The following is a 27,217-nucleotide window of genomic DNA, read 5'->3' on the forward strand; positions in this document are numbered from 1 at the left end:
ATAACATATATCTTATTAAATTATTTGATCTATTAACAATAATTACTGATTAATTATATAGAATGTTTCCAATTGCTATATGTCAGATGTTGCTATATGACGTATTAGGGTGTTCAAATAAAACATTTATTCCTCACATTACTCAAGTTGATATTATACTTTCACAGAGATTTTCCTTATACGTAATACATGGTATATTTAAAACATGTATTCTAGAAGTTGATAATATAGTTATATAAACCAAGAGCAGAAATCATCTCAGACTGGTGATTCAATCCATTTTTTTTTCTGCATGTAGTTTAATTTTTTCCTCTGTTTTGACAAAAATATCTCTCCTTTATATCACCCAGTGCAATATGGATGCTCTAATCATAGTTGTAGGCACTCTACATTCCATTCTTCTGTTTATTTCTCTGTTGTCCCCACTAGCATATGAAGTCCTCTGAGATGGAGACTATCTCTTATGTATCTGTATCATCAGGAAAAACAACAGACGAGGCACAAAATAAGCTCTTGTCTGCTGTATTGTTTAAAAGCAATAACGTGGATAATAGGATTGATATCTTAAAGAACTGTTCCCATTGGAGGTCATCTCTAAAATACACTGAACAAGCAGCTAGTGAGGCAGTGGGGTGAAAAATGTCCTTAACTTTCTTTCCTTTCACCTGAGACTATATGGATGAGCAAAATATCACATATTTATAGAAGTCTATTAGTAAATGACACATTTCAGTAGCAGCACTTTGGTTCAAATTGGTTTCTTTAAATGCAGATTATCAGGGGCTAGCAGTCTCATCATCACAGAATATTAGTCCTTGGTCAGTTTTCTCTCTCACTCATGGAATGGGAATACTTTTCAGGTCTGAAAACCCTATTTCCAAGTGAATTGGTTGAGTGGAAAAGATAACCCTGCATCTGCTGAGCCGGTGGTAATGCAGCCATCATCCCTTTCAAATGCAAGGTATAATAATAAAAAGCTGCAGATGTAGAGTGAAATATCCAGCCAAGACTTCATGAAACAAAATTCCTACCATACTAATACTCAAACCCAGTTTTCTGTTGGGTACTTGGAGCTGTGAAGAGTGCCAGTTCATTTCTGATTAGGAAAGACATCATGGATACAGCAAGACAATAGATTGCTTGAGTCTCTGTCAGGATTAGCAATTACCTGCCTCCTTGAAACATAGAAGGAAAGGCATGTGGTGGGTCAGCAAGGGTGGACAGCTGGTCAATCCTCTGGGCTGGAACTACATAAAGCTCAGCAATGCTGTTTAAATGTGGTGTCATTAAATTGGCATTTAATTGAACACTATAAACAATGTCACTAGCACAACCATGTTGTTAACGATTAACTCTAAAGTAATCAAATGCCATTATCTGTCTTCTGGTGGCTTCTTGAAATGTCACTTACCCAAGGGCTGTCTTAAGGGAGATAAAGAAGTTACCAATGGTACAGAAGAAAAGATATAATTTCCTGTATAGAATCATAACCTTCTTGCTTGTGTCACTTACAACTGCATCAGTATAAGACCTTTCTATGAATTATGTGTATAGAATCTTCATAATTTATTGCTTCTTGGCTTTTGGCTAAGATCAAGTGGACAACCTACATAATTTTATCTGTAAAAATTTTGTTAAATCAGTCTTCAAAATAAAATACAATTCAGACATTTGAGTTCTGCAGTCATTTCCTTTGAATTTGACTTACATTTGTTAAAAATGCATTGATGTGGATAAGCAAAAAAATCATACAATACAGCACAGGGAACTATAGTAAATATCCTGTTATAAATCATAATGGAAAAGAACATAAAAAATAACATATACTCATACATAAGTGAATCACTTTGCTGTGCACAGCAACTAACACAACATTGTCAATCAACTATACTTGGATTTTTAAAAAGCCAAAAAAAAAAAAATGCACTGATGTTTGGTAGACCTGTTAAATTTGAAGGTAGTCTTACTTTCTACTCTCTGCCTGCAATCTGTACTGCCTAATCACACAAGAGTTTCACTATAATTGCCAATCCTGAGATTGCATGTCTTCCCTGAACATCTGCATAAGCTCTTTTCCTATATATACATTTGTATTTGTTACCTAAGGGGATTTATATATGGAATTTTTGATGACCCATATTTTGACCAAAACAGCATTATTTAGAGGAAAAGTTTCAGTCCATACGACTGGGAGTATGTGTGCAAGAGGAAACAAGATGAGTCAGAAGGTGAACCCCAAGGATAAGATGAGCTAAACAAAAGAGAAAGATGGTTTAGAGATAGATTGAATATCTCTGGAGAGCTGGTTCAGGAAGCTTTCTAAGTGCGTGAGAAACACACTGTAGACATATAAGATAGGCAGAATGTCTCTGAAGAGCTGGATCAGGAAAATTTCTGATTAAGGGAGACACAGTAATCAGTTTAATATATCAGACACTTTCTGGGTTATTTCAGGATAAACCCAACCTTTACGTCTAGAAAACCATCTAAAGTTGATGTTGTGTGTCTTCTTTATCCAAGAGAACTGAGAAAGATTTCTGTGGCATAATGTCAAATCACTTTCAATTTACCAAATACACATAATCACCTAATATTACCAGTCCTTGGGCTTAACAGGAGACACTGAGCTCAAGGAGTTTATATTCTACTGAAAGAAGCAAGTGATTTCATAATCTTTTGAACATTTTATATAAGAAAAAAATAAGTACAGGGTTTTTGGGAGCACAAAGAAGAAATACTTACATTAATCAAAAGGGAACTAATCTTATAGGAAGAGACATTGAAACTGAATTTGAATAAGGAATTGGAAATCAGCCAGGTAACAGGAAACAGGCTCGAGATGAGGAGCAGAAGAGTTTTCTAATCAAAATCCTAGAAACAAGGACACTAGTGATGAGATAGAAGACTAGAGATATAAAAAAGGCCCTGAACATTTTCACTGAGCACAATAGGTAAGAAATGAAATAATAGAAATAGAGATATGGCACTTCTGTATTAGAAAGATGATATTATGTGCAGTAAGGAGAAAGATAAGGAAGGTAGATAAGAAAAAATGTAGGGAGATCAGTTAGGAATCTATGGCAGCATTTCAGACAAGGGATGGTAGTGGCCTGAGCAAAGGGGGTAAAAATGGAGATGGAAAGAAATAGCTATTGAGATATATTTCAGAGACAGGAATAGGAAACCAAAACTCTCCTTGGTATCAAAACATGAGCAAAGTGAATGAATTGAATCTGCAAACATCCTGGACTTTGTAATTATTTTGCATAACTATTTTATATGGCTTGTGCCCAGTGACTCCTTAAAGTATATTGAGAGAAGTTTTACGCTATACAAATAGTTAGGGAGAATGTTGCTGAAGTAATAAAAGTGTGGGTATACAATGTAAAAAGAACAAAACTCTTTCAGTCCTTGATTTTGGCAGGAGCATTTATAAGCAATAAAAAGAGAAGCCTTCTATTAGATTGATCTTGATAATGTTCCCTGTGTTTAAAATCTTGTCATAGGAATCACTGAACAATTTTCTCATCTATTTCAAGTTATAAACAACCATGGTTATATCAGATAAGCATAACAGCATATAACCAAATCCAGAGAAAATTTAAATGATAAGTCACTTCAACTGCAAGGTCTGAAACATCTTTCTGGAAGAAGAGCACATTATAGTGGTAGCTTCCCAAATATGATGCCAACACCATAAACTACTCATCTTTTCGTAGACACATCATCCTTTGAGGTTCAAACCAGGTATAAAATCAGGTTATTTTTCCTTTATCCACAGACATCCTGGATCAGAAAATTCAGACTCTACTCTTTATAGCTTTGAATTCTGCAGAATTTACATATCTAACTTTAACTAAACCTGAACAATATGTCATCTTTCACATACAGAAAAAAAATTTCACTGTGTAATATTTCATTCCAATAGTCATCTCAAAGCTTTTCTTTTTTACTCATCCTGGATGTCTGCTCACCTGAACCATCCTCCATTGATATCCTCAACTCCTTTCCTCCCCTGTCATTCAGTAATACAGTTTGTGGTTTCCTGAGTGCTGACAGAAAAACATCACACCAATGGTGAGTCTCTGAGCAAACCTTTGTGACTCCCTTCTCATCTCTTTCCCAATTTTCAATCCTACTGAACCTTCTGCTACACTGGAATCATAGAGTTTATTGAGACCATTAGAAGGGAACTAACTCAATTTCCTGACTCCCAACTATAAGCCTACCTTCTCTTTTCACAATGGCATAGCATGGTAGTTGTGTGTGCAGATAAACTCAAACTCCCTGAATTCAAAACCTGACCATATAGCCAAGTGGGTGACTACTAGTAAGTTATTTACCCCTTATATATTTCAGTTTTCTTATCTATAAAATGTTGATATTTATAATAATTACTTTTATGGATCTTAAAAATACTAGGTTAATACATAAAAAAGTTCTTAGAAATATGTCTCAAGAAGATGAGACAATCTAGCTTGTAGTGATAGGTCAGTAAGAAGGAAAACCATTTGAAATTCAAACTACACGTAACCTACAGTCTAGGAAACCTTGTGAGTACGTGTACTTAAGAGAGCAAAGCATGGTGAAGACTACAGCAGACTACTTAAGCATGAAAGTGGCTTCCAAGAACAATCAGAGGGTCTCAATGGGCACCAGGCTCACCTACAGCTCCAATTGAGAGAGGGGGAAGGATTCAATTTTTGGAACAACAGCAGCATTAAAAAATGTTTAGGTGATAAAATATCACAGGTTTTGTTCAGAGAGGTTAAAATACATACCCTATTTACTTAGGGATGAAAAGAACTACATGCAGCAATTGCAGGAGCCCAGAGCCTAGAGCTCAGTCAGAGGTATCTTTCAGTGCTGTCCTGCCCAATTCATTCTATGGGAGGAGGAACAGATATATTCCTTGGATTGTCTTTTTATATCTGTAGCCCACTGAGCAAACATCAGGATTAACAGGATCTCACTTGAATGTGGTCATTTGGGACTGTCAGACGTCAATGTAATGCCCATAGAAGAACATTTTGAGGAAGATTGTGGTCAGTGGCTCAGGTCTTATGAAAGGCAAGGTGAAGACACTGCCAGAAAACACTGGTCACCTACAGAGCAAGGGCTCCACACCTGTACCAGCAAGCCTGTGTTCTGGGCAGTTAAGAGGATAGGGTGGGGTTTCTTCAGGCTAAGGAAAAAAAATATATATGCTTTGGGAATGGAAGAAAATGGAAAAATAAACTTTTATAAGCTCAAGTTTTCAGTGGCCAGTGTCAGGAAAGTTTACATAACTCATCTTTGCCCCACCTTTTCCAAAATAGTTTTGGCCACTGCCATGGACAAACCCCTGAGAGTCAGCAGCTCACTGACAAACTATAATGCTGTGTGTCATTGATTGATCGGCATTACTGCTATTGTGTTTTCTCCTTTCCAAAATTTGCTGGTGTCTTAGATTCCATGAGTTCCTAGTATTTCCGTTAAGCACACTCTATACCTAGAAAATTGTTCTAAAGTCGATGGTGCCTTAGAATTGAATAAGTGCAGTAAGCTGGTTAAGTAAACCCTCAAAGGAATTTTGGTGGGAGCTACTGGAGGATCTCAATTTATATTAATGGCTTAATAACACTTAAAGTTGTATTAGGCAACCAAAAATCTATGCCTGGTCTCTAGAGTTCTCCCTTTGGGGCTGAGTTACAACAATCATTGGAAGAAAAAAATCTAAGACTATAACTATTCCTTCTATTTATTCCATAGCAATCTAAATCAAGCTTATCTTACCCTACCAAGTTAAAATTCTGGTCACAGTACTCTGAAACTGCTCTTCTCTTAGAGGAAAAATATTACAGTAATGAAACTTATGGACTGTGGAGTCAGACTGTATAGATTTAAATTCTTGTTTTATCATATTAGCCGTATGATATTAAAGTAATTATACTCTCTGTGTCTCAGTTCTCATATGTGTAAACAAAGGATAAAAATAGAAACTACTATAGAGTTGACATGAGGGTATATATATACATATATATACACACCCACACCCACATACACACCAATATCTGATACATATATATTTTGATCATTAATATTACATTGATTCTGTATCTGCTGTTCCACTGATTTTATTGTGTGTGCATACTATACAAAGGAATAAAAACATTTCTCCCAAATTCTGTTGAGTTTTTTACTCACTGCAACATAATTCTTTTGCTAATCATATTCATTTATTAGAGCTCTAAATTTGAAAATAATATTTCTGTAGAAACAACTGAACTTTTATATTATTCTTAGATTAGTTAGATTTAAGCAAGGAGCTGGAAAAGAGGAATTTTCCAAAGACTCCCATAAGAGAGAATAGAAATGATTCAGTGACAACCCATAAAGAAGTTAAGTTTCCAACTACTGATTCCCAAAACAAAAGTATTTGATAAATTCAGAGATGGCATCTAAACAGAAGCCTCAGTGACAACAAAACAATTTAAAAGTTAAACCTGTGCTTGGCAGAAGAGAATCATTTACAAATTATAAACTCAGACTTAATTGCCTGTTTACATAAATAACTGCAGACGGAAACAAACAGAATTACCATACCTCAAAAAAGCCAACCCACCTGCTTCTCTTGGCTTTATCCTTTATTCTGTATTTGATTTAATATTGAGCTGTATTAGCACATATAGATTAATTATAAAATATAAAATAATTATAAATTTTAAATTTTACATTACTCTAAAAAACAATGACTATGATTAATTTTTTATGGCGAATAATTTCAAGACCTAATAAAATAGTGTGCTCCTTTAAAAATACCTCTTAGAGTTCCTATCATGGCTCAGAGAAAACGAATCTGACTAGCACCCATAAAAACGCAGGTTTGATCCCTGGCCTCGCTCAGTGGGTTAAGGACCTGGCGTTGCCATGAGCTGTGGTGTAGGTCACTGATGCAGCTTGGATCTAGTGTTGCTGTGGCTGTGGCATAGGCCAGTGGCTACAGCTCTGATTTGATCGCTAGCCTAGGAAGCTCCATACACCATGGGTGCCGCCCTAAAAAGACAAAAATAAATAAATAAATAAAAATACACCTTGCTCAAAAAAAGTATTTTTCAGTGCAATACATAAGCACATAAAAATGCCTTCTTATTTAAGGGTAGTTAATACTGCTTTTAATTTCATCTCTGTCCTTTACTCTTATCACTCACAGACAGTCCTGACAGAGTTTGCCCTGGTAATAGCTGACTGTTCTTTTTGATATAATCACTCCTTTCTCCTATGGACAGGCCAATATCTTCTGTGATTAGCAAGGGACAGCCCTGTCCATCTCGATTAGTCATGGATACTTAGCAGTTCACTACATGCACCACCACTAATTGCAACAAAAGTATTCCTCTGGACTCCTTTCCTTATTATGTTTTCTTTTCTATCAAAAAAGCCAGGCAATTAAGTCTACCTCTAAGAGGTGTCCTGGGATTGGTAAAATTTGCTATGCTTTCTTGTTATCATTATTAAAAAAAAAAAAACACATATTACTTTGAATTATCGTAGGTGTTTTCATGACTGAGTTTCATAAATTATGCAATTCATATGGCCCCTAAATTAAACTGCAAGTTTTTTTTAATGTATTGAATCCAGCAATAATTAACTAAGGAATTCCATATCATGGGTGGGGATGTATGTTCAAATAAATGCTTCAGAATTTTTTGTTTGAATTTGTGTCTAAAGTCTTATTTGCCTATTAAAACATTTATAATAAAACTAGGAACTTGAAAGCAAATTTAAATTACTGAATATACTGAACAATAATAAACATGATATTAAATCAAATAATTATGATAACTCTTAGAGAATACTATCCTATAAAGCTGAACTAAATGTTAATTTTCAGGCTCTTTCATTACATCTCTTCCCCAATACTATTCTTTATAGCATACCAAAGATCATTACTAAACTTAAAATATTAATAATTTAGGAATTAATATAGTATGTACAATATACATGATGTTCTTTGAGAATAGCTCAATCAATATCATCAATATTAGTCTCTCAATTTCTAACTCCATTTTCTATCATTTGAACAAATGTAATAGAAAGTGAATAATGACTCTAGTACATCAATTAAATGTTGGAAGTTCAGTACGGGATATTTAATTACTATATCTGAATAAAAGAACATAACAAAAGGATAAGATTAGAACAGTGACCCTCAGCCAAGGTCAACTTCACATTGTGAATAATAGAATAATTAGTGCAGGTAAATGCAAAAGAGCAAGTTAATTGCAATATAAGAACTGAGAGCATTTTAATATCTAAAAATCAGTCAAAAATCAAGAAGGGTGCCCTTTGGAATCACTAATAATGTATGAATGAAGAGACTAGGCTTGGAGGTGAAGGTCAGGGTAGCTGGGAAGAAGACCGCGTCAAGCACAGGAAAAGTATACTTACTCTCCAGGCACTTTACTTGCAAAGCCTTATTCTATTCACAAAACCGCATAGTAATATAGCTCTCCTAAGTCCATGTGATGCACAAGCCTCAGCATAACTGAGTCACTCACCTATGGTCACAATTAGGCAGTAGTGCAACCAGTTAACACATTCACTTCTTTGTGAGTCTAAAATCCTTGTTCTTTTCCCTCCATTAGAGTGCCTCCCAGCCCAGAGCTAGAAACTAGGCTGGATAAGCTTGGTCAAGGAGAATTCAAACAATCTAGTAAAAATAAAGTCAAAATCACAACTGAAACTGTGTAAATGATTTTAAATATTAAAAGCAAGCAATGAAGAAAGAAGAATTAAGAAACACACAAGATTTGGTTCCCCCCTCCACCAGAATCCTATTTATATGCCCTTACCAAATCAGGTAATCAGAAAAATATAAAAAAAAATACCCCTTCTCAGATGTCCTATTATAAAAGGTTGCAAGGATAACAACAAAAGTGTGTGTTATGAGAAAAAGAGTGCATTGGGTCACTATGCTGTACGGCAGAAATTGATACAACACTGTAAATCAACTATAATTTTAAAACAAGCATGTTGGAAACCCTTAAAAGAACTATTAATAATCAACAAAAAGAGCAATTCAGTCCTCTGTGGAAAACTACAGAGTTAAATTTAAACATATATAAATGTGATATAAATAAAAATAAGAAAAACAAACTTTTAAAATAATATGTATTGAAAATATCTGGTGGAACATTTAATACATGAATACATACAAGTGTTGTGTTGCCAGGGTAGTAGTAGTTATGTGGCTCTCTGTCTTTAGCCACATGAAAATTCTGTTGCTTCATTTTTCTGTGAAAGGGAAAGAATTGCTGTATAACTAAATCCTAGTTCCAATGACTAAAATCAAATTATTACCGTTGGCATTTTTAAATCATAAAACAAATGGTAGCTTGAAAGAAAACCAACTAAAACATTATACTTCAAAGCACATGTCTAAAAATAAATATACAACTACAACCACATAAGTGACTTCTTACAAGTTCAAGGATCTATTATCTCTAGTGAGATATAAAGTAATTATATTTAACCAGACTATAAAACAGAACTATACTGTGTAAAAGGATGCTTTAAAAAATAAGGAAAAAGGACACAGGGAGGCCCTATTAGCATAAGATGTACCTGCCTTGGGATGAGAGGAATATAGTAGAAGGGGAAATGGCAATATCCACTGAAATTAGTTTATTTCCTTTCACATTTCATCATGGAATCTTTAATGGCTTATGGGTAGGTACACAATGATGAAAACGAAAACAGATTAAGCATCCTGGGATAATGCCAATCTCGCATATTCTCATAAAGTAACAACTAGCATTTCATAGCACACTGATGATTAGCTGGAGACTACAGAGGTAACTCTTTCCTGGCGACAGTTGGGAATAAGTGCATCCAGCCTGGTTTTGCTCCATTAGCAAAATTCTGAGCTTGAATCATGAAGCTGTATAAGCATATTAAAAGAAAAGAATAAATACTGCTTAAAAGGTTTCTTTGGCTCCAGAAAATTATTAATTTCAATCCCAACACTGCTACCTTTAAATTGGCTTTTTTGAGGCATAACTTACACACAATAATCTGTGATTTAATATATACAATATAGGGTTAGGGTTAATATATACAATTGGATGAATTTTGGTGGATACACATCTGGATAATCAAAATACAAAACGGTGTCAAAATTTCCAAAAATAGATCATGCCTTTTGCAGTTCATCATTCCCTCTCCTTTTTCATGTCCAAAGACATGATCAGCTTTAGTCATTTGAAATATGTTTGCATTTTCTAGAATTGTATACATATGGAATCATATAGTATGTGGTTTTTTTGTCTGGCTTCTGTCACTCAGATTGTGGATTTAGATCTGTCACTTTTGCTGCAATTATCAGTATTTTGATCCTTTTGATTGCTGAATGGTATTCCAGTGTTTGGATACACCACATGTGTTTTACCTGTTGATGTACATTTGAGTTATTTACAGTATTTGGCTATTACTAGTAAAACTGCTGGTACCACCTGAATATGAGGCTTTATGTGGTCATATGTATCCATTTTTCTAGGGTAAATGCCTAGGAATTGGATGGCTGTTTTGTCTGGTAGGGGTATGTTTTACATTTTAAGGAAATGCCAAACAATTTCTCCAGTAGTGTTTGAGTGTTCTGGTTGCTGTAAATCTTAACCAGTACTAGTTTTGTTTTGTTTCTGTTTTTCAGTCTTTTTAAATTTAACCATTCCGATGTGTATGAGTTGTATCTCCTTGATATTTTAATTTGCATTTTCCTAATGACTAATGATGTTAATGTTTTTCACAGGGTTGTTGGCTATTTGCATATCTTCTTTTCTGAAGTGTCTATGCAAATCTTTGGGTCACCGAATAGGCATTTTGTCTTTCTATTGTGAAGTTAAGTGTTCTTACTGTATTCTAGAAACAAATCCTTTGTCAGGTAAATGTCTGGGGAATTTATTTGGGGAATAATATGTTTGGAGAACAGTTTCAATTATGCAGACCTGTCTTTTTACTTTTCCTAATGTTGACAAGGGGGGAAAGAATTAAATTTTGATTAGGTCCAATGAATTTGTTTCTTTTATTTGCTCATTTAAAAAAATATATATTTATTTATTTTTGGCTACAGCATGTAGAGGCATGACCTGGGATTTTAGGTCCCCAGTGAGGATCTGAACTCCGGCACTGCAGCCGTAAAAGTACTGAGCCCCAACCACTAGACCACCAAGGAACTCCATGCTCATGCTGTTTTTGTGTCCTATCTGAAGTCATTTCCTATTTCAAGGCAAAGATTTTCTTCTGTGTTTTATTTTGAAAGTTTTATTGGTTAGCTTTTATCTTTAGGTCTATATTCCTTTCAAGTTAATTTTTTTGTGTATGTAAGATATGTTAACATTTCCTTCCCTACTCCCCCAGAAGTATGTCCAGTTGGAAAGACTTTTAAATTTACCCATTGAATTGCCTTGACACTTTTGTCAAACATCAATTTACCATTTATATGTGGGTTTCTTTTAAGGTCTCTGTCCTGCTCCATTGATCTATTTGTCTTTCTAACATGTCATTTAACATGCTGTCTTGAGTTGTTCTCTGAGTATTGAAAAACGTTGTTAATTTTTTTTACTACTTTTGTGAAACTATCAATATTTTATTCTAATTCATGTATTTTGAGGATCTTTTATTGGGCCCATAAACATTTGTAGTTGTTACATTTTATCATGCATGGTATTGGATTTTAATTAGCAGAAACATATCTTTGTTCTCTAAAAAAAAAACTTTTTTTTAGAAACCCTGCTAGTCTGTCAAACTGAAGTGGGCAGGTTCTATTTTCCTGGAATAAGGATGTAGTATAATCTTTATTTTGTTTACTTTCCTGTTAGCATATAATGTTTTTCCAAAGTTATTGCACCTCTTGGTATATAGAGCTAGTGGTAGCAGGGAATGTGGGCTGACTTACATTAATTAATTCTCTTGAAAAAAAAAAGTCATAATGTGTCCAGTCTTTCTTCCCAGAATGAAGCAATGATGGGATTACCTACCATGGAAAAGACTGTCATCCATAAAGCACAGATCAGAGAAAATGAAAAAGAAGAGAAGTGAAGAGAGCTACTTGGCCTTCTCCAGACCTCAGTCAACAGAAAGGGAAATATGTGCTCATATGATTCATCCTGCTGGGGATTCACCTGTACACTGAAAATGACCAAAGTTATAAACTAAAAGAACCAATCACTAAGGATTGTGACTTTTAGGTCTAAGGCCTATCGACCTTGGTCATTTTAGGTCCAAATAGGCAGAGGATGTACTCAAATTTCTGTAGTATACTCAATTAAAGGGTTTTATGTCTTAATATACAAATCCAATTAGACATGAATCACCTCTTGAATCAAAATTAATCCATCTACATTCAACTGCAGAGACTCATCTATTATCAAGATCCTGATCCACCCCACCATATAAGCAGCAGGTTGCTGACGACAGAGTTATCCTGAAATCTGTATCTCTACCACCTTGCATTGACTCCAGACACATCCTTTGTCGGCTATCTTGGATTTAACACCTTGTAGAGATGACTAAGAAAATCGAAATTAACGTAAATAAGCTTTGGCCAAAATGGCTGAAGTCCTCTTTATTGAACCTAATACATAGAGAGAGTCTGCTTACCACCTAAGGCCTTCTACCACTGGAGTAATATACTGTCCCAACAGCACCTGGGGCTGCTAACTTGGACAAAAATGCACTGCAGCCTGTATGCTTCATATATGCTGTGCTCAGTTTGGACCAGCAAGCAGGCTGACAATGCTTTAGACAATAAACAGAAATAGAGCCAAGCAAAACTACATGCTTTGAGATTAAGATGTGTCTATTTAAGTCAGGAGATCCTTAACATTTTTCAGTGAGAAGAGGTAAGACCCAATGTGAGGGACAAGATAGATTCTGAGATTAAATCTACTTTCACCTATGCATGAACACTTTGATAATTTCATTTGAGGAACTGATCAGGGCTAACCATGCATATTCTAAATAATTAAGCAGAACACTTCTGGTTGCATAGACATATGGATACATACACAATTTCTCCCAACTATGAGATTTATGTAACTTAGAAAAAGTAAGATGATAAACAGGATTGTCATTTGTAAAACTAGGTGGCTGTGGAAAAATTGATAAAAAATAATTAAATACACATTTTGAATTATAATAAATAAATCTTCAGAAAGTATCTTCTCTCAGAAAGGACTAATTTGTATGCATTAAAAACCTGCTTAGGCAAGTAAGTCTTAACCTGAATCCTTTTATTTAATTGTTCAGGAAATATTGCTTTGCTATCTATCTGCTGATCTAGTGATATATTTATTCAAATTACATCAGTTTTTAAAGTTGGTACCAACACTTACTGGCTTGAATTTTAATATTTGTTCATTTAACTGATAGGTAAGAGATAAGTACCAGATGGAACAACTGGGGAAAGATGAAATGGTCGTCAAAGACTTTCCTGAGGAGGTGAGCCCAGATGTAAAGGTCGAGGATCAGTAAGCCCTGAAAAGGCTCAAAGAAGAAATGTTCTGGGCAATAGCAATAGAAGAAGCAAAGTCAAGAGAACGGAAGAGTTCATCATATTCAAGGAAGAGATGGAAACAGAGTATTTATTTATTTATTTTTAGGGCCACACCTATGGCGTATGGAAGTTCTCAGGCCAGGGGTCAAATTGGAGTTGCAGCTGCCAGCCTACACCACAGCCACAACAATGCAGGATCTGAACTGCATCTTTGATCTATAGTACAGCTCAAGGCAAGCCAGATCCTTAACCCACTGAGTGAGTTCAGGGATCAAATCCGCATCCTCATGGATACTTGTTGGGTCCTTAATCACTGAGCCACAATGGGAACTCCAAGAGGCACGGTATCTTGACTATATTGACTAAGGGCCCAAGATAGTGTCAGAAAGGTAGGGATAGGACCATAGAGGCCATATTCATGTGGAGATGGCAAGAAAATATTTAGTTATTTGAGGTAGGGTCTAGAAATGAACATTTGGAAATTTTGGTTTATACATGGTGTTTAAAATCATAGAACTGGAAGACATTACTGAAGGAGAGGATTTATTTGGAGGTAAGAAGAGTGCCTAGGAATAATACTTGCAGATTTTCAGCATTTAGACCTTCTCTTACTACTTGTACTATGAGTTATTAGCAATATCTTTGCTGAAAGATATAAATCAGAAATCAATTGCACATTACATGTCCTAATCTTTAATAGCACATCTGTATTGAAATTTATAATTTCCATCTTCTCCTTCTGCAGCAGAATACATCATTATTTTTTCAGATGCTGAGAAATACAACTTTAATCTTCTAGCATGTACAGGGAAGGTCTGTCTGGGCCAATCTTGTTTAAGCTTGTTGTACCTCTGTAACGAGTAACAAAATCCCTTTCACTCTCAGATGTGTCTGGGTTTGATGATAAATAAATGGTTACCTGACAACTTCCCATTGTGGTTCAGTGGGTTAACAACTCAACTGGTACCCAGGAGGATGTGGGTTTGATCCCTGGTCTCACTCAGTGGCTTAAGGATCTGGTGTTGCTATAAGCTATGGTGTAGCTTGCAGATGTGACTTGGATCCCATGTTACTATGGCTATGGTGTAGGCAGGCAGCTGCAGTTCTGATTCAGCCCCTAGCCTGGGAATTTCCATATACTGCAGGTGTGGCAGTAAAACAAAAACCAAAAAAACTCCCAACTTCCCAACTTAAGAACAAACAAGCCAAGCCAGGCAAAATGGTGTCTATCACCACCAGTTCCTGAGGGGGTCTTCAACATCATCATATCCATTGCTAATCGCATTCATTTAGAAGATTAACTCTTTCTCCTCTTTTTGATCACTGTTTTCCCATGCCCTACCCCCAAAATAAACTGGCCTATAGTATTCTAAAGTGTTCGGCATGATAGTGCTAAATTCATGTTCTGTGGACTTGTTCAGGGAGATCTGAAAAAACGCAATGCAAATTATATAATTCATCCCAGAAGCTATTTGTGCTATGACCTTCTACCAATGGGAAAACCAAACATTTAGGTTAACCTACCTTGGCTCACACTCCTTAGTGACAAAGTTAGAACGTGGCAAAGTTATAACTCTCATAAGTCCCAAGTCCATGTTTCCAATCACTCTGCCCTCCAGTTTTCTAGCTTGCAGTCTGATGGGGAGGCCACTTTTGACACCAGTCCAATGCCACGTGTAACACATACCTTCTAGTATAGAAGTATGATGTAACTCCCAGGAGGAAATGACTTCTTACTAGATTAAAAAAAAAAAATTACCTCAAGTAAGAGATCACTACTTAACACATCAAAAAGGACGGATGGAAGTAGAGGAAGGAAAGGAGCATCTCAAACTAAGGCAAAGGCATGATGAGATTGGTAGAGACATAAAAGTGCAAGACAGGTTAAGGGAATAGTGACTGAGTGATGGTAAAATTTAGCATGCACCATACATTACAAAAAAAAAAAATAGGAAGAACACAGTGAAGTAAAATTGGCAACTAAACTCAGGATTTTATATTTTATAATTGGACACACATTTACAGTGTTCGTAAACATAGGTTTGGCAGCATTCTGGAGTGGGTTGGGGAGATGGATTCTCAGATAGTAAGTTGGGAAACTGCTGTATAAAGCTTGGGTAGTACCTGACCTAAGGGTTAGATAGAGTAAAACAGATTTGACAGACATTTTGTTACAATACCTAAAAATAAAATAACATATCTAATCTCATCGGCAAGCACAAAATCAATGAGTTAGTATAAACATTTCATTTGGACACAGTTCCACTGGGGCTTTAACCCTGTTCAAATATTTTTGGAAAGGCAGATGCTCTCTAGAGAAAAGTGGGCTTGAGTTAGTTGTCCTAACTGCTTTTTCTAGAAAATCATCTATATATCCTTTGATTTTATAAGGGAGGTTCATGAGAGAATATGCTTCCAACTAAAGGAACAAAAGATGAGAGTAAAGTTGACTCTTTTAATTTTTATTTTTTGTCTATATTTTTTATGAATAGTTGATTTATGATGTTGTGTGAGTTTCAGGTGTACAGCAAAATGTTGCAGTTATACCTATACATGTATCCATTCTTTTTCAGATTCTTTACCCATATAGGTTATTATAGAATACTGAATCAAGGTCCCTGTGCTAATAAGGTAGGTCCTTGCTGATTATTTATTTTATACATAGTAGTTTGTATATGTAATCCCAAATTCCTGATTTATCCCTCCCTCCTTACCCCTTTAAAATTGACTCTTCAGTCACAACAGAGAATTATAAGATCTGTTATTTCCAAATGTGTGCTCTCCTTTACTTTCCTGACCCTTCTGCTTTTTTGTTTTGTCGTTGTTGTTGTTGTTTTGTTTTTTATTGTGCTTAGTTCAGAAGACTTTCTTTTAGGGTCATATTCCACCAGGAAAGAATTTCCATCTTTATCAAGAAACACTGCATGCTTGGAAATGGGTGGGACCAAGAGCTGGGCTGAGATGAGGATGCAGGCTGCCCACCAGTGGGTATATTCACAGTCTAACAGGCTCTCTGATCCTGATGTGAACCTCTATTTGCTACCCTGAAGCTATTTTATTTCTTCCTCATAACAGGACCTTAAATTTTCCTTACGGTGTTCATCTCTTCAGGGTGTGTGGATGGTTCGCTTCAACTCTAATTCCCAGGAGAAAGCTATGAGTCAGGTAGGTCAGCCAGCTTATAGCTTTCAAGCGCTTATATTTCAGGGCTTAGAGAGAATGACGTTAACTGTCTAACTCTTAGGTTTAGTTAGGAATGTTAAGACTCTCTGATGGAATTTTTTTATGAGTACGTGAAGTTTAGAACTGCTATAACCACATAGGAATGACTACATCTGCCCAATAGAACCTGAGATGGGAGCCATCTAGAGGAAACTAACGAGAGAAATAGCTGAAACAATTTAATGAACCAATAAACACCTTTTATTAAAAAGAAAATGAAACACTGATATGAGAGCCCAGGTATGTCTTCAGAGCCTGTGGTATGATGAACAATGCAATAATGCTTTTTAAAAGAGTTTGCTTCTGTTTCTTATGTTTAGATCAGCAAGAAGACAAACTTGGAATAGATCACAGATCTAGCAAAGAAGGTTTGGAATTTGAGAAGTCACAGTTTGTATTAGTTGCATCTTCTGTTTTTAAGTCTTGCAAACTTCCAGTAAAAATATATGTATCAAAAAGTAAACATTATTATATGTCATAAATTTTTTATTCCTAAATTCTTGAAGCCTCATATACTAAATCCAAGAATAATGTTCTTTATCTCACTAAGAAAGTAGTGAGTATATACCTGAGGTCAGTAATTGTGACGTTTCTTTTTCGTAATTTTTTTCAAGTAATTGTGAAGTTTCTTTTTTGTACCCTTATGTTTATGTTTTTGGTTGATGACTCTCATAGTTTAAAAAAAGGAAAAATTATTCAAATGAAAAGTGTTTATGCAGTTCTTTTATAAGATAGTAAAGAGTTTTTGCTTTTGGGAAATTTGTGCTGCACTCCATAGTCAATTATCAATGGAAGAGAGCCCCCAAAATAGAGTAGATGGTAGAAATTTTGAATGGATATAAAGAAGTTAGAAAAATTAAATCCAGGTGATAGGAGGGAGATAAAGGTCTTGGAGCTGATGTAGGTCTGAAAAATGCTCTAGGAACTTAGAAGTATGAGAAAAAAATCATGAATCCTAAATCCCAGGCAATCCAGAAAGAAATTATCTCCATTCCCTTTTAGTTTTTGCTAGACTCTTAGTCTACAAAATCTAGAAATCTTTAAATGTATTGATTTACATGTGTATATGTATCAATGTTACACATATTTCAATAGAACCAACAACATGTTGTAGGGAGATATGCATTACCAAAGATCCTGAGTTTATAGTACTTAATAATGGGAATATCTATTTGAGTCTGGAACCAAGCATTATATATGTGTATATATATTTCATATGACAGTTCATATGATTGCAGTGTACTTCATAATGTAGAATAATGTATACAGTTGGTCCTCCATATCCATGGATTCTGCATGCATGGAATCAACTAACCTTGGACTGAAAATACTAGAAAAAATATATTCCAGAAGGTTCCTAAAAGCAAAACTTGGATTTGGCACTCTGGCAACTATCTACATAGCCTTTACATTGTATTAGATATTATGAGTAATCTAGAGATAATTTAAAGTGTACAAGAGGTTGTGTATAGGTTATAGGCAAATGCTATTATGCCACACTATCAGGGACCTGAGCCTCCTTGGAATGTGGTATCCCTAGGGGTCCTAGAACACATCACCTGGGGATACCAAAGGATTACTGAATCATAAGTTGATTATTTGTAACAGTTCATCTCTTCAGGTCAGTGGTCACCAAAAAAGCAACCCCTTATTTATTTTATTTTATTTATTTATTTATTTATTTTGTCTTTTGTCTTTTTTTGTTGTTGTTGCTATTTCTTAGGCCGCTCCCGCGGCATATGGAGGTTCCCAGGCTAGGGGTTGAATCAGAGCTGTAGCCACCGGCCTACGCCAGAGCCACAGCAACGCGGGATCCGAGCCGCGTCTGCAACCTACACCACAGCTCAGGGCAACGCCGGATCGTTAACCCACTGAGCAAGGGCAGGGACCGAACCCGGAACCTCATGGTTCCTAGTCGGATTTGTTAACCACTGCGCCACGACGGGAACTCCTCCCTTATTTATTTTAAATGGATCATTGTCATACAGGAATGTTGTTGGTTGTAAAAATACCGATTAAAAAGAAATAGGACTGTGAATTTCACCAAGAAACATCTAAAATCTAGCAATTACTGAAACTTCCTTATGTGCAAAACTTGTGTCTAAGTAATTTTTATGTATTAATTTCTTTGAACCTTATTCTAACACTACAAATTAGGTATTATTAGCATCCCATTTTATTAAGGAGAAAACTGACACATAGTGGAGTAAGCAATCTGACCACAGCCACACAGTTAAGAAGTAAAAAACTAGGATGTGAATCCAGGCATCTTTTCTTCAGAGCCTATCCTATTATCCATCATATTATAAATTCTTACTAGGGAGGAATTTGACCATGTCCCATTTCTAGATAGGCAAAAAGGCAATATGAGCATATATCACATAGATCCAGAAAAGAGAGTTTGGAATTGGAGAAGTCACAGTGTCAGCAAGAATATTACCATAAAAGCATTGAATCTGAGGCTGCTCCCCTACTGCCTAGTTGTATAATATATTCCATGATACAGGTGACCTTTTCCTAACAGGTGGTGACAGGTTTAGAGACAATGAATGAAAGAAATTAAAAGCCAGCAGGAAAAAGTTGTTACTACTTATGATAAAAAGGCTAAGGTCACTTGGAAGAAGGCTTCTGTCTTTATTAAAAAAGCTGATAAAAAATGGTTTTCTCTGGGAAGGCTCTGTTTACTCAGTGATTTAAGCGTTGCTACCACAGACTCCCTTGGCTTCTAGAAAAGAAATCTATGCATTATGTGTTCATTTTCTGTCTTCTCACCTTCCACCAGAGTGGTTCTCAAACTTCAGCAAAGTATCAGAGTCACCTGCAGGGTTTCTAAATGACGATTTCTGTGTCCTACCCATGGAGTCATGATTGAATAATTTGAGAATTTGCATTCCTAGTAAGTTCCCAGTTGATGCTCAGAGGAGGGCTGCTGGACTTGGAGCCAGAATTTGAAAATCACTACCTCAAATCCATATTACTTCAAAATCCTTCAAAGAAGTGTGTGAAGTGCTCCTCACTGTATCTACAATTGGCCTTAGCACAATTCTTGGAACATAATGTGTCAAAACCAAACTAAAACAAACAGAAAAACTGTAAACATGATGAATAGATTAAAAATTGTATTTTCAAAGATAAACCATATGATAGAAGTGTTTCTCTTTATTATTTTCTTTAACAAAAAGAAATTTTGACATACTTAAAATTTAAAAGTGTTCTAAAGAGATTTACACAAATATTCATAGCAGTGTGATTCATAATAGCTGATAGCTAAAAATAGGATGAATAAATTGTGGTATATTCATATAAGAAATATTCTACAGTAATAAATTGAACTGTCACACACACAAGGATAAATCTTATAATGTTGAGTGAATGAAGTCAGACAGAAAAGAATACATCATATTTACATAAAATTCAAAAACAAGATAGGACAAGGGTTAACTTTGGGAAGAGGTAAGCACAGTAATTGGGAGGGGACCGAGAGGGGTTTATTTTAAACCAGATCAAATCTATGAATTTTCATTTGCAGATAGAAAATACTGTCACTGAATATTTGCTAGATGATAGGGTCTGAGTTGTGCCTTCTTTATCCCAATTCATATGTGAAGTTTTACCTCTAAGTACCTCAGCCTTTGACTGTATTTGGAAATAGGGTCTTTAAAAACACAAATAAGGTAAAATGAGTTCATATAAGTCTGCCCTAGTCCAATATGAATGATGTCCTTAATGATACATTCCAAATGCCTCGAGGACAAAAAGACTTTTTGAGAATGTTGCTAATTAATGACATGTTGAGACATAGATTAGGACACAGACAACATACAACCAGGTACCACCATGTGAGAACACAGTAAAATTGCAAGCCAAGAAGAGAGATCTCAGAGGAAATCAACCCTGTGGACACCTTAATCTTTGACTTCTAGACTCTGGAACTCTGATAAAATAAATTTCTATTGTTTAAGCCACTTTGTCTTGGCAGCCCTAGTTAACCAATACTCTAGGACAACTTTTATATCTATTGTCATTGCATATGTGTAAGATAACAAAGGTCATATAGGAATATAGTCCTGAAAAATGTATAAATAGTCCTGAAAAATGAAGGATACTGCTTTCCAAGCTCTCATTTGTGCTCTTATGCCTATTAAACTGTGGATTAATTTTTGGTGTAAATTATAAATTAAAATTAATTCCCAAATTTTTCCTCCTTCCTTAAACAATTTATTGTTTCTGTTTTTCCAACTTGAAAAAGAGACACAGCAATTCAGTTTTCCTCTGCTTAAACAGAAACTATTCACCAAGTCCTGAAGGTCTTAAAAGACTGAGGTCCTCCCAAAAGGCAAATAAAGGCCTTCTGCCTTCAAAATGTCCTTATTCTCAAAACTGCAACATCAACACTTGATGGAATTTCAAGTTTGCTAGCCTAGCCTGCAATTTCCAACATGCTAGGTCTCACAATTATATGAGCCAGTTTCTTAAAATAAATCTCTTTTCTCAATTTAGATAGATAGATGGATAGATAGATAACAGATCAATCTCACATTGGTTCTCTTTCTCTGGAAAATACTTACTAATCTTAGTACACAGAGTAATTTCCAGTTCTTAAAAAAAAAACAACTTGTTGAAACTTTCTTTCCTCTTATCCTCCCACAAACTTTACATCTTCTTCTTACGTTTGAAAATTGATGAGTACAGAAAGAAAAAAAAAAAAAATTTCAACACTAAACTTCAAACTTCAGCCATATTCTTAAATGACTGTTTATCCCAAGTGCCCACAAACTGTAGAGGGCCAGATAGTGAATATTTTAAACTTTGCTGTCCACATGGAGCCTGTGGCAATGGCTCAACTCTGCCACTGTTGTTACATTGTGAAAGCAGCTGGGGATGGTACAGAAACCGAAAGGATGGGTGTGGTTATATTCCAATAAGACTTTCTTTATGGACAATGAAATTTGAGTTTCATATAATTGTCACACATCAAGAATATTATTCTGCTTTTGATTTTTTTCCATCCATTAAAAATGTAAAAAAAAAAATATTCTTAGCCCTAGGGCCTTATAAAAGCAGGTGGTGGGAGTTCCTGTTGTGGCTCAGTGGTAAGGATCCCAACCAGTATCCATGAGGATGTGGGTTCAATCTCTGGCTTCACTCAGTGGGGTTAAGGATCTGGCCTTGCCATGAGCTGTGGTGTAGGTCGCAGAGGTGGATTGGATCCTGTGTGGCTATGGCATAGTCCAGCAGCTGCAGCTCTGATTTGACCCCTAGCCTGGGACCTTCCTTATGCTGTAGGTGTGTTCCCTTAAAAAAAAAAAGAAAAAAAAAAGCAACTGGCAGGCCAGACTTGGTGCCCAGTCATAACTGGCTGGTTCCTGACCTAACCAGTCACCTTGGTTTCAACAAAGAAAAGTACTTCTGTTATATGTGATGTTTGGGGCATGGTGAGAGATTTCTTACAGAAAGTAGATTTTAGATATTGAATGATACAGACCACATGTCTAGAGGACAGTAGGACTTTATAAGAATGCTGCTAATTAATGACATTTTGAGTCACACAGAAGAGGAAAGGCCACATTTTTAACACATTTTTGAGAGCATTGCCAACAGCATCACTTATGTCAAAGATTGTACCCAGCTATGACCTTCCATCATTTCCTTTTGGTTTGCTTTGCTTTCTGTGTGTATATTCAGCTGGTTTTCTGGGAATGTAAACTACTGAAATCAATTTAGTGATCAACCATTATTATCCTCTTCTTTACTCTTCCTGCCATCTTATAGCTCTCTGCTTTCTTGCAAGGAAGATGTCAGGGCATTTTTATTGTATTGCTATTTACTCTTCAGCTCAATAGTTTTTTCAAGGCAGACACATCATTGACATTTAACAGTATTAATCTCTGCCAGTGCAATATGCCTAATTGGCCTTAATGAAATAAAGAAGGAGAACTTTGTGGGAAAATTGGAAAAAAGCTGCAATGAACTGAGATCTCTGTTTTCAGATATTTTCTAAAGTCAATGGCATTGACCAACAGGAAACAGAGTGTCTCTAGGCAGCATTTAGTCCTCTAAAACTGTCAAGGTTGATTGTTACTCAGAACAGAGGCAGCAATCATTTCCATTTCGAAATGTTGTTATTTGGAAAGGATCTGGAATATCAAGCTCAAACTTAGGGTAAGCTTTCTATTAATAAGTTCTCTAATAAAAGCCTCTAACCTCAACATAAAGATGACCCCTGACTCCCAAAACAGATACAAAAAATATCTGCATTGGACAAAGGAATCAGACAATGGTCTCAATGAAAATCAGACTATAAACCTTCAAGTCATGTACAAGGCACATCTTACCCACCCATTTTTCTTCCTTATCATGAGATTTGTTTTATAGGGGATTGTTAAGTTTATATTTAGCAGATGTTTACTATATTATTTAAAGATCTTCTGTTTATTAAAAAATGAAAATTCAGGGAGTATCAGGTTATGTCTACATAAACCACCTTTATAGGCTTGGTTGGCAGATGTCTGGAATACCCACAAGACACTAGGACAGATTCAGAACCACCTCAGAAGCAACACAGCTCAGTGAGCCAAGCAATTGAGTGTGACTCTGGGGAATCTGTTTTCTAGTGCTGATTTTTCTTAGTGCCAAAAAGAATCTAATTCCACCCTCTTTGCATAGGGAGCAGGTTGACCCAGGGCACATAAGTATACCATGAGAATTGCAGAAAAGATGATGCAACTTGCCAAGTACACCTTACGTTTCCTCATCCCCTAGCTCCTCAGCCATGCAGGTATTATAAAGGCTGTTGTCCCTCACATCTCCAAAAAGTTTCAACCAAGCCTGGAATTATAGGTCAGAAAGCATGAGAGTGAGTAATGTGATTCTTTGAAAAATAAAATATTTTTCTATACAAGTAACTAGAAGAGGAATCCAAAATTAACATTTGGAGTAAAATAGTTCATCTATAAAACACAGTCTTTATTCTAATTTCATTTTATACTTTACTTATTTTACTTTTACTCTAAATTTACACATTTTTTTAGCACTCAACATACATTAGACTGGTAGACTCATTGATTCACTGAGCACTGAACTGAACTCATATACACGCATTGAGGAACAATTAGCTGTACTCTTAATTACGATTTTGTGCATGACAAAAGAAGGGTCTAAAATCTACTCAATACTAGGTTGCTGACTTTTCTTCTTGGCACTCTCAGGACTGTGTCTTTGCAAAAGAGGTCCCTAGGGGTTACAAAGAACTCCTTTACACATTTCCCTGCAGAGAACAGAACATTGCTACAGGCAGTCTACCGACTTCATGGGCAAGCTAGTAAATATATGGATAGCAGTTGCCATCTGGTTCAGCCTCCCTACCCCTGTCCTGATATTTCTGTGAGGGCCTTTTCTTCAGAGGACTCAGTCATTGCCATTGGTAAGTCTGATCCAACTAAATGACTACAATTTGACAGTGCTATCCCCTTTTTTCCCTAGTGTAATGCTTCCAAGTTCCCATTCCATTATTCTTAAAGTGCAAGTTCAATCTCCACTTTCATCTATTATACTCTTGATAGCACAGGGATTTCATTATCCTGCATGGTGGGCTAACATCTCTCCACGAACTGGCCGAGAAAGCCCACAGAATCTTACACCACAAAAATTGGTCAGTTTTGCTATTCCTTAGCTTCAATCAGCTGCTGTGAAGTATGAAATGCTAACTTGAGACATCCAAAATACATAACAAGAATAAAAAAGAAAAGTATGACATCAAATTGATCATTTGGAGTTTTTTAAATGATCTAGAAACAATGTATGCAATTTCAGTAACAATATTATACCTCATTGTAATAATCCTCTATCTGTATATAACACTTTATAATTTAAAATTTTTTCACATACATTATATTGTTTGATTTCTACATCTGTTTCTATTGCATTTGTTCCTTTAGGAGAGCTGTCTTCAAACATTATAAAGGTTTTAATCATGTAGTAAAAATATGCTAAGAATCTCTAATGAAATCTATTGTGAATGTGAATATAAACACATTTGACAATTGCAAAATCAGATGGTTCACAAAAATGTAGTTTATATTTCCCAAGCTTTTTTGCATTTAGAATTTTTAATCTCTCAAGAGAATCATTCTTTTATAAAAATGGCCAGAGTGTTCCTACTGACAACACTTAAATCTACACCTCAATGCCTAAACCAAAAATAAATATGCATTTTGAGAGGAATAAAAATGTTTAGTGTAAATATCCAAAAATGACTCATTTTGTTCAGTGAAGATCTGATTACTCATGTACTGTCAATTCCAGAATATTTTATGAACATTTGGGCTGTTTGTGAACTAGAATAAAATTTTTGGAACTTGAAGGGGTCTTGAGATTATTTCAAGCTAACCACTCATTTAGCAGAAAGGAAAACAGTAAGGTGAGATGACTTGTTCAAAGTTACATGGCCACCATGTAATAGAGCTGAGATTTGAATACATATCCTATGACTTACAAGACCCCAGTCAGCAACTATGGTGACATTTTCACATGGATCCTAACCTAAGCTATGCCACATGAAAACTTTCCAGAAGAACAGCAAAAAATTAAGCCATCTCCATGGTAATTGCTTATCTAGTTACTAGTTGAATGCCGAATCTAGACTTTACATGTACCACCTGTTCTCTATTTACTCTGCTCTGGCTGCTTCAGAAATCTGGGAAATATAAGCACCCTTTATGAATTATCCATTTTACCTCTATGAATTATCCATTTAGCTGTTAACTGTGAAAATTAATTAAGTTTCAAAACTTTCTACCAAGCAGACACTATGGTGAATATAAAGCCAAATAAGAGAAGGGTCTTGTCTCTATAGAAACTTACTGTATTTCATGGAACACAAGAGGCTCCACGGAAATGACTCACAGGTTCCAAGGACAGAGGGAGATGGGGAGTGATCCTACCTCCTTCTTTCATCTCCCTAACCTCCAATTGCCTCCACTATATTAGAATAAAAAAAGCAGAAAAGTGCTGACCTATTTTTCTTAGCTCCTACTTTCCTCAAACAGGAAGATGAAGTGACAAATGTCTTTCATTTGGAAAACTGAACCAAAAGGCAATATGGGCAACTAGCTTAAAATGTGTGGAATCAACTTCTTGCATAGACCTAGTATTTCATGTTCTATGAATGAGTTTGGAACTTCCAGGTAGCTTCCAAATTTTAGCATTGCACAGTTGTTGACCTTGACATGTTGAACCAGTGTTGCATGAGGGTTTCTGAGTTAGGCCCTCTATCCATCAAATTCAGTCCTCTGATGGGGTGGGCCAGAAGCCTTGTGCTGGCACCAGCCTATCTAGCTGTACCACACCTTGTTCTTGTTTTGTTAGTTGTCATCTGTAATTGCACCCTGGGTGGGCTGACTACCCAGAACAAAATTGGTGACGTCCTATTTTCTTCCTACCTAACACTTACTACAAAATTCGATGCCCTTCTTACACTCACATTGCACTGCCTGTGTTTGTTGTGCCTTTTGTGCAATGCCCATGGGACCATTTGAATAAGGGGTGAACTTTCACAGAATATACCTATTCTATTTCCCTGGAAGCAGAGTCAGAGATAAAGGCTTGAGTACAGTTTATTTGATAGATGATTTCATGACGCAGGAGAAAAGGAGGAGGTAGACTGGAAAGGGAAGAAAGAAAACTTAGATAAGGATGTAATTTGAGGTTACTATTATTAGACAGTTCTGCTTGACCTTCTGAAAACCTTCGGAGAAGTATTAAAAATAATGTCATCCAGAATAATTCACTTAAAATATGGCAAAGTAGACTAAGTAGATTCTTGCATTGCCAGAGAATTCACCTAATCAGAGAATGGAGAGGCACATGGTCAGCTTTCGATGGGTCACTGCCAGGTAAATCTGAGCTTACAGAAAACTACCTTCCACAGCTATACTTAAAATCAGAGCTGAGCAAGGGACCATGAGACAGGCCCCAGAACTGCTGCTGCATCATCTTTCCTGGACCCAGTTTTCTTTCTTTGCCCAGTAGATTAAAAGAGTTTGATTGTTTTGAAATTAGTGAATAATTTAAACGTTGTATACATGTATCTCAAAGTTTTCATCTTTGATATAATAACTATAAAGGCAGGGTTTTAATTATGCCCTAGTGGTACACAAAATTTTCTCATTGAAACCAAAATGAAATACAGTTTTAAAGACACAAAATCCACACCTGTATAAACTGGATGCTTAAATATTCTAAAAACATATGAAACCTTGTATATTGTTAATATTTTCAACCATGTAATATCTAAAATAAATAACTTAAACTAAAATTATAATATTTATAATATATTAAGTCTAGCATATTTTACTTAAGTGGCCTTACAATATTAGGAAGAAATATTTTCTCTTTTTTTTTAATGGCATCATGTCTTATGCTTAAGTCTTGAAGCCATTTTGAGTTTATTTTTTTTAATTT

The sequence above is a fragment of the Sus scrofa genome, chromosome 8, assembly GCF_054392235.1.
Source record: "Sus scrofa isolate SSC_HxYL_T2T_F1_AM1 chromosome 8, Sscrofa_HxYL_maternal_Yorkshire_Landrace_v2.0, whole genome shotgun sequence".
NCBI lineage: Eukaryota > Metazoa > Chordata > Mammalia > Artiodactyla > Suidae > Sus > Sus scrofa.